Genomic DNA, 9,477 nt, shown 5'->3' with positions numbered 1-9,477 from the left:
CAAGTACCATTTTAAAAAAAATGTAGATCCCTGTAAAAGTGATTTAAAAAGCAGGATTATTCCCCCAGTTAGAGCGGTTCAATTCAAACCAACTTAATTATTCCAGAGGTTCCCCGGCTCCTCATTCAGTTCCAGAAAGTGAACAGAAAAAATTAATTTAGTAAAAATGAAAAAATGTCTCCATTCCTCTTCACAGGCTGGGAATAAAGAGATAACATATAATGGGACTGAGCCTGTTAATTCTTTATCTCATCATCAAAGACCTCATTTTTTGAGTGCCCATAGTCTTCCAACCTTAATCCTCTCCTTTCTCCAATCTACTCCATATAGTTACAGGAGTCATCTTCCTGAAGCATCTCGCAGCCCACATTTCTCCTCTCCTCAAAACCTTCTGTTGGTTCCCTGTGTTTCCTCGCTTCAGACGAAAACTCTTCCCCATCAGCTTCAAGGCTCTTCACCAACTGGTCCCATCTTACCGATCTGCTCTCTTTTTCCACTATTCTCCCATTTGTTATCTTTATTTTTCCCAAGCCAACCTTCTACACATTCTTACCTTCGGACTTTCCCAACTCTCTCTATGGTTCATGCTGTTCCCCATCTTGGAAATCCCTCCCCCCTCACATCAATCAAGAACCTCTTCCCTCCTCACATCAATCAATCAGTTGTATTGATTAAGCACTTACTTTGTGCAGAGCACTGTACTAAGCATTTGGGAGAGTACAATGCCCACAGGGAGTTTACATCAATCAATGATATTCCCTGACTGGGCCCTAATTTCCTCTTCTCTCTCTTCTTCCAGTTCTTAGAACAGTGCTTGGCACATAGTAAGCACTTAATAAATGCCATTATTATTATTATTATTACTCTCCCACTCCCTTCTGCATTGACCTTGCTCTCAGATTTGCAACCTTTATTCATCCTTCCCTCAGCCGCACAGCACTTATGAACATATCTGTAATTTCTTTACTTACGTTAATGTCCATCTCCCCCTCTAGACTGTGAGCTCACTGAGGGCAGGGGACGTGTCTATCAACTCTGTTATATCATACTCTCCCAAGAATTTAGTAAAGAGCTCTGCACACAAGTAAGCATTCAATAAATATGAGAGATTGATTGACCTACTGTGTGCAGAGTAGTGCACTAAGCATTTGAGAGAGTACGATAAAACAGGGTTGGTAGTCATGTTCCCTGCCTGCAAGGAATTTACATCAATCCGTGGTGTTTATTGAACACTTACTGGGTGCAGAGCACCCTACTAAGCGCTTGGGAAACTACAACATAGTGGTAGACAAGTCCAAGTACATGGGCAACACGGAAGGGGAAAATGAGGGTTTAGTAGGGAAAGGCCTCTTGGAGAGGATGTGATTTTACTAAAGCTTAGAAGCTGGGGAGAGTGCTGGTCTGTCATATATGAAGGGGGAGAGATTTCCATTTCCAGAGGGAAGACGTCTCATCCCCTTGAGAAGCAATATGGTCTGGTGGAATTTGCACAGGCCTAGGAGTCAGAAGGATCTGGGTTCTAATCCTGATTCTGCCACTTGTTTGCTCTGTGACCTTGGACCAGTCCCCTAACTTCTCTGTGCTTCATTTACCTCATCTGTAAAATGAGGATTAAGACTGTGAGACATGTGAGACAGGGATTGTGTCCAACCTGATTAGCTTGTATCTACCCCAGATCCTGTGGGCCAAGGACCGTGGTTGAATGATCTTTTCTATATCTTTCCTCCAAGCATAGTACAGAGCTTGGCACACAAATCAATAAGCAGTAATAATTATAATTTTGATATCAAAATGAATAATAAATTGGTCTTTGAATATCTCAAAAGCAGGAACCTCTCTCGGTCATCAGTGAAGTCACTTGAAAGTCTTGGGGCAAAAGTTACACTCACAGATGAAAGGGAGAGAACAGGAGAGGCTCAATGGATTTTTTAAAATCAATCAATTGTATTAACTGAGCATTCACTCAGCAAGTAGAACAGGATACTAAGGGCATGGGAAATGACAAAAGAGGAAATAAACACATTCCCTGCCCTCAAGGAGTTTATAATCTAGCGGGGAAACAGATAATAAAGTAAATTACAGAACAAAGTACTATAATAACAATGATGATAATAGTAATGACAATAATAATAATAATTGTGGTATTTGTTAAATGCTTACAATGTGTCAGGCACTGTACTAAGCTCTGGGGTGATACAAGCAAATCAAGTTGGACACAGCCCCTGTCCCACATGGTACTCACAGTCTTAGTCCCCATTTTACAGATGAGGTAAACTGAGGCACAGAGAAATGTAAGGATGCAGACATAAATTCTGGGAAGATGTAGGGGTGGGTGAGTGTGTTCATTTGATTTTGTTGAGGAAAGTCAAAAAGAGATTCACATATCCAAATGGCTTCTGGAGGCGGATGCTTCAGAAAATCTGGGTCACGCATACATGATCCATTGCGAGACTGATTCACTTAAAGCCCAGAACCACAGTAAAGACTTTCCAAACTGTAGAATAAATCTTTCATATTCATTTATCATGATCGTCTGGACACAGCCATGCCTCTGAAGACCCTTGGAAGCTTTGTCTTGAAAGATTATCATCATCATTATGGCATTTGTTGAGCACTTACTATGAGTCAAGCACTGTTCTAAGCACTGGGGCGGGTATAAGATAATCAGGTCTCACCTGGGGCTCACAGTCTAAGGGGAGAACAGGCACTGAATCCTCGGTTTACAGGTGAGGAAACTGAGGTAATTCTCCTAACAGAGACATTAAATCACTTGCCCAAGGTCACAGAGTAGGCAAATAGTGGAGCCAGGATTAGAACCCAGGTCCTCTGATTCCCAAGCCCGTGCTCTTTCCACTAGACCGCACTGCTTCTCAAAGATGTTGTGTAACACCCATGTAGAATGTCCTCTGAATACTCTAGTCTTTATCCTGCTGTAGCCACTGGAGCTCTGCACTCCTTTCAGCAGGGAGTGTTGGTACACATTCCAGAGCGCAGATATGCTTAGATAATCACAGAAATTGCTGGTGGAAACACCTATACAGGCACTCTAGTCTTTGGAGACCTATTCCGAAAGATCAAACTCCAATGATCTGTACAGTCAGGTTTGAAAATGATTCATACAGTGGGGATTCCACGACTTTTCTTGGAGACACCATGCCAGGTAAAATATGTTTAATCCCTAAACGTTGTGTGTTTGGGCTAAAGTGTTCTTGTCTTAAACTCCCACTCCAGTGCTTCCAGGCAAATCACCTGGAGAGGGTGAGGGAACCTCTTTCTATTTACTCGGTATTTACACCCATCAACAACTATAAATGGTTCTTGCATCTCCCTGTCACCCCCACACACCCTGCTCATTCTGCAGCCGAGATGTGCATTCAACATTTACCTCTTAACCTTCCCTCGATTTACGGGGCTTCTCCCGTTCCCGGGCAGCTAACTGGGGACTGATAATAACATTTCACACAGGATCTCGCCAGAGAGAGTTCCTTTCCACTCCCCTCTGAATCCCCTCCAGGATAATAACATTCTCCACACATTCCGACGGGGTATCTTGGTTTCTGATTAAACCTGCATGTCAGTTTCCAAAATACTGCCGGTTATAACTTGCTTGACTTGGAAGCTGGCACACCAATTCATTACATTAAATTGTTCTTTAAAATGAAATATTCCCCTTTCCTGCAGGCATGAAGTGGCAGTTCCCTGCCCTACCAGCCCATTAATAGGGCTAGGGAGGGCAGGGCAAAAGCAGTACACTTTCTTTTATTCATCACTGCAGCTGTAGAACTGGCTAGGTCTAATTCTCCTCAAGGGAAAGTCGTCTTCTGTCAAAAAAAAAAAAAATAGTGGCGTGCTTGCTTTACAAAAATTCCTCCGGAATATAGGGTGATGCTTTAACCTGTCATGGACAACAAGGGAAGCCCTAGAAACAGGGTGAAAACCAAACAGAGATTGGGAAAAAAAATCCACCTTACTCATGTCATTGGGAAAGGAGAGCATTTAATCGGCCTTGTGAGTAATTTCCCCAAATTCCCATTCCAGGGACCATTCTTTCGCCCTGCCCACCTGGGCCAGGAGGTCATGGGTACCGTGATGATGGTCCTGAGGGGCTAAAAACTCCAGTCAGATGTGAATAGGATGAATGAGTGATATGCGGTATCTATTGTAGCGCCTTTCCAATGACCAAAAAATGAAAACTGCTGAAGAGGATGAGATGGACTCAGAAGGCGGAATCAGGCACTGATGGATTCGCAGGGATCATCGCTATCAAACCTACTGTGTTGTGCTCTCCCAAGTGCTTAGTACAGTGCTCGGCACACAGTAAGCAGTCAATCAATACCATTGATTTATTTACCGATTGATTGATGGGCTTTAGACAGTGGAACAAGACACCTGTATACTGATTTACCCACTCTTTCTGTTTGTGAGCTCATTTTGCCATTTAGAAAATGCTTTAACTGTGACATGTCCTATGCTAGTAGGGGGTTATTTTTTGAGTGGGCTTTATGGTATTTCTTAAGCGCTTACTATGTGCCAGGGACTGTACTAAGCACCGAGGTAGGTACAGGATAATCAGGAGGGACACAGTCCCTGTACCGCATGGGGCTCACAGTCTTCATCCCCATTTTCCAGATGAGGTAGCTGAGGCACACAGAAGTCAAGTGACTTGACCAAGGTCACACAGCAGACAAGTGGAGGAGCTGGAATAGAACCCAGTTTCATTCAGTCAGTCATATTTATTGAGCAGTGCTCTGCACACAGTAAGCGCTCAATACGATTGATCGATTGATTGAGCACTTACTGTGTGCAGAGGACTGTACTGAGCGCTTGGGAAGTACAAGTCGGCAACACACAGAGATGTTCCCTACCCAACAACGGGCTCACAGTCTAGAAGGTTCTTCTGATTCCCAGGCCCCACTGCTTCACTTAATTAGAAGACACGTTCCCTGCCCACAGTGAGTTTATGTTCTAGAAGGGGAAATGTTTCCACTCTGTTTCCAACCAGGACCTTTGGTGAGTCTGACGAACATGATAACCACCACATTACTGAGAGCTCCCCTGCCAGTCCAACCCAAAAACCTCTCTGCTTCCCAATCCAAGAAGAATGGTGGCTGAAAACAAAGGCTAAGACGCCCCTCTCCTCTCCTCCCCTCTTTCTCCCAACTTGTTCGTGTCCCCTCCCTATGATGGGGAAAAGGCTGGATAAATCAAGCCATCTTCAGTTCCAAGGAGTCCAGCCCACTGTCTTGGGCAAGGCAGGAGAGCAAACAAGTTTCTTCATAATAATAATAATAATAATAATGATGGCATTTGTTAAGCGCTTACTATGTGCAAAGCACTGTTCTAAGCACTGGGGGCATACAAGGTGATCACGTTGTCCCACATGGGGCTCACAGTCTTAATCCCCATTTTCCAGATGAGGTAACTGAGGCTCAGAGAAGTTAAGTGACTTGCACAAGGTCACACAGGAGACATGTGGGGGAGCCAGGATTAGAACCCATGACCTCTGACTCCCAAGCCCATGCTCTTTCCACTGAGCCATGCTGTTTCTCTAGCAACACATTCCACTTGGTGATTCCCAGAAGCTACATCTCCTCAAAATAACTGAATTTAAGCAGCTAACATACCTGAATTTATTCATTCACTCAATGGTATAATAATAATAATAATAATAATAATAATAATAATAATGGCATTTATTAAGCGCTTACTATATGCAAAGCACTGGTCTAAGCACTGGGGAGGTTACAAGGTGATCAGGTTGTCCCACGGGGGCTCACAGTTTTAATCCCCATTTTACAGATGAGGTAACTGAGGCACAGAGAAGTTAAGTGACTTGCCCAAAGTCACACAGCTGACAATTGGCAGAGCCGAGATTTGAGCCCATGACCTCTGACTCCAAAGCCCGGGATCTTTCCACTGAGCCACGCTGCTTCTCTAGCCACACTGCTTCTCTATAGTATTTGTTGAGTGCTTCCTATGTGCAGAGCACTGTCCTGGAGATTTATTCCTAATTTCATAGCTTTCACTGTCATAGATTCCTCACTCAGTCTGTACCGCTCTCACTTTTGAGGCTGATCAAAGACCACCTTGATTCTTCAGTTAACTAGGATGTTTTAGTCAATGGCGCCACCCATTCTCCCAACACGCCAGCTCACAAGATTTTTACCGGAAGCCCTGTTTCTTGATAACTGGGACCATAATTATGGCAAATCATAACAGAAACAGCACTCGATCTTTTCCAATATTTGGGTACAAAGATCTTCCCATAATAATAATTATGGTATTTGTCAAACGCTTACTGTTTGCCTGCCAAGCATGGTACTAAACCCTGGGATAGATACAAGATTATCAGGTCAGACAAAATCCCTGTCTTACACAGGGCTCACTGTCTAAGGGGTAAGAAGAACAGGCGTTTTGTCCCCATTTGGCAGGTGAGGAAACTGAGGCACAGAGAAGCAAGCTGACCTGTCCAAGGTCTCATAGTCATCAAGTAGCGGAGCCCATCTTATGTTCAGTGACTGAACTCACTCACCGTCAACAGAACTGAATTCAAATGCTTAGTACAGTGCTCTACACACAGTAAGCGCTCAATAAATACGATTAAAATAAATACGGTTGAACGAATGAATTCTATTTCTCTCTCTTCCCCGAGCAAGCTGAGACAACTAGAATTGCCTGGCCTTGGTTTCTCCATCTATAAAATGGAAACCGTAATAATAATAATTATTATTATAAATTATGATACTTGTTCTCCATTGACTTTATAGGACTGCATGAGGGTAAATGAAACAATTCTAGAACCACAGGACTGGAATTAGGGTGGCCAGTTACCAGCTTTTTATCCAACAGTCAGGTTTTTAAATGGTCTGTACTGGATATGGCAACAGACATCTTTAGGTCAGTTGTCTCAATTTCAGCTTCCAGTCTCCTTCTCCTTCAGCTGCTTCTCTCAAGCTTCACAGCTTAAAACCGTGTGTGCATGTGTTTGTGTGTCTGTGTGCATGTGTGGAGGGGGGAGGGGTCCATGGTAATGGGGAAGACCTCCAGAAATCATCTAATAATAATAACGGTGGTGGGGAAGACCTCCAGGAATCATCTAATAATAATAACAGTGGCATTTCTTAAGCACTTATTATGTGTTAAGTACTGTACTAGGTACTGGGGTAGGTACAATATAACAAAATGATGATAATAACATATTTGCTAAGCGCTTACTATGTGCCAGGCACTGTACTAAGCGCTGGGGTGGATGCAAGCAATTTGGGTTAGACACAGCCCCTGTCCCACATGGGGTTCACAATCTTAATCCCCGTTTTACAGATGAGCTAACTGAGGCCCAGAGAAGTGAAGTGACTTGATCAAACTAGCCATTTCACAGGGTGGATCAGGCCAAATTAGTAAATTGGATAATAATGATCATAATAATTGTGGTATTTGTTGAGCACCTACTATCTACCAAATGCAGTCCTAAGCACTGCGGTAAAGAAAAGACAATCAGGTCAGACTCAGTCCCTGTCTTTCATGGGTCTCACAGTCTAAGGAGGGAAAACAGTGTTGATTCCCCATTTAACTCATGAGGAAACTGAGGCAAAGAGAAACGAAGTGTCTTGTCCAGGCACACAGAGCAGAACTGGTGTTCGAACTCAGGTCTCCCGGCTCTCAAGCTTGTACTCCTTCCACTAGGCAATACCGCTTCTAGATGTAAGCAAATCACAGGACCCGGATGTCATCCACTTGAGCTCTCTGAAGGAAATTGGAGAGGAAATTGTGGTATTTCTTCTGTGAGTGTGTCACACTGTTACAAACCTCCACTATTCCGTAAGACTGGTGGATTGCCAGTGAAACACCCAGCTAAACGAGGATTCCAGAAGCGAGTTGAGAATTACAGACCAAATGGTCTCACTTCTTTAATACCTGTCTAACTCTTAGAATCGATGATTTAGTTGTGAAAAGTGAGCGGTTGGTACGCTACGATATGATGAGGGAAAGGCAATGTGATTTCTGTCAGAGACCTCATTCATCTGCTGGAGTTCTTTGAAGAGGTCAGCAAGTGTGTAGATAGAGGGGAGCCCATAAACCGGATATATTTTCATAAAGTCTTTGATAAGTTTCTATGCCAAAGACTTTCTAAAAAATTGAGGAATTAGGGATTTGAAAGGAACATATAAAGCTGAATGACCTAGTGGATAGTGAGCAGGGAATGTGTCTGTTTATTGTTGAACTGAATTCTCCCAAGCTCTTAATACAGTACGTTGCACCCAGAAAACGCTCAATAAATACGTTTGAATGAATGAATGACTACAGCACTCTCCTGGGAGTCAGAAGGACCTGGGTTCTAATCCCAGCTCTGCCACTTGTCTGCTGGATGACCTTGGGTAAGTCACTTAACTTCTCTGGGCCTCAGTTACCTCATCTTTAAAGTGGGGACTAAGACTGTGATCTCCATGTGGGACAAGGACTGTGTCCGGTTTGATTAGCTTGTACCTACCTTAGTACACTACCTTAGTACAGCGCTTAGTACAGTGCCTAGGACATAGAAGTAATTAACAAATGCCATTAAAAAAAAAATTCTATCTTCGATATCATCCACTTGAGTTCTCTGAAGGAAATTGGAGAGGAAATTGCAGTACTTCTCCTGTGAGTGTGTCACGTTGTTACAAACCTCCACTATTCCCTGAGACCGGTGGATTGCCAGTGAAACACCCAGCTAAACTGGGATTCCAGAAGCGAGTTGAGAATTATAGACCAAATGGTCTCATGGCTAAGAAATCAGAAGCAAGATAGCCAAATGTTCTCACTGGCTAAGAAATCAGAAACGAGATAGCCGATTTTCAGGATGTAGTCATATAAGAATAGGGATAAATGTAGAGATTGGTTTTATTTTACATGTGCATAAAGTATCTAGAAGTGAGAGCGTGGAGCCAAATCTCCAAGTAGTGAAATGTCATACAGGTGAACATAAATTCAAAACAAACCTCAGAAAGCCAAAAAATAGCAGAGGAGCTTCATTCATTCATTCATTCAATCGGATTTATTGAGCGCTTACTGTGTGCAGAACACTGTACTAAGCGCTTGGGAAGTCCAAGTTGGCAACATAGAGAGACGGTCCCTACCCAACAGCAGGCTCACAGTCTAGAAGGGGGAGACAAACTACAAAACAAAACATACTCGCAAAATAAAATAAATGGAATAAATATGTACAAATAAAATGAATAGAGTAATAAATACGTACAAACATATATACATTCATTCATTCATTCAATCGTATTTATTGAGCGCTTACTGTGTGCAGAGCACTGGACTAAGCGCTTGGAAAGTCCAAGTTGGCAACATATAGAGACAGTCCATACCCAACAGCAGGCTCACAGTCTAGAAGGGGGAGACAGACAACAAAACAAAACATATTCACAAGATTAAATAAATAGAATAAATATGTACAAATAAGAGTACTAAATATGTACAAACATATATACATTC

Source organism: Tachyglossus aculeatus, chromosome 16, assembly GCF_015852505.1.
Source record: "Tachyglossus aculeatus isolate mTacAcu1 chromosome 16, mTacAcu1.pri, whole genome shotgun sequence".
Classification (NCBI taxonomy): Eukaryota; Metazoa; Chordata; class Mammalia; order Monotremata; family Tachyglossidae; genus Tachyglossus; species Tachyglossus aculeatus.
This window is presented reverse-complemented; position numbering follows the sequence as displayed.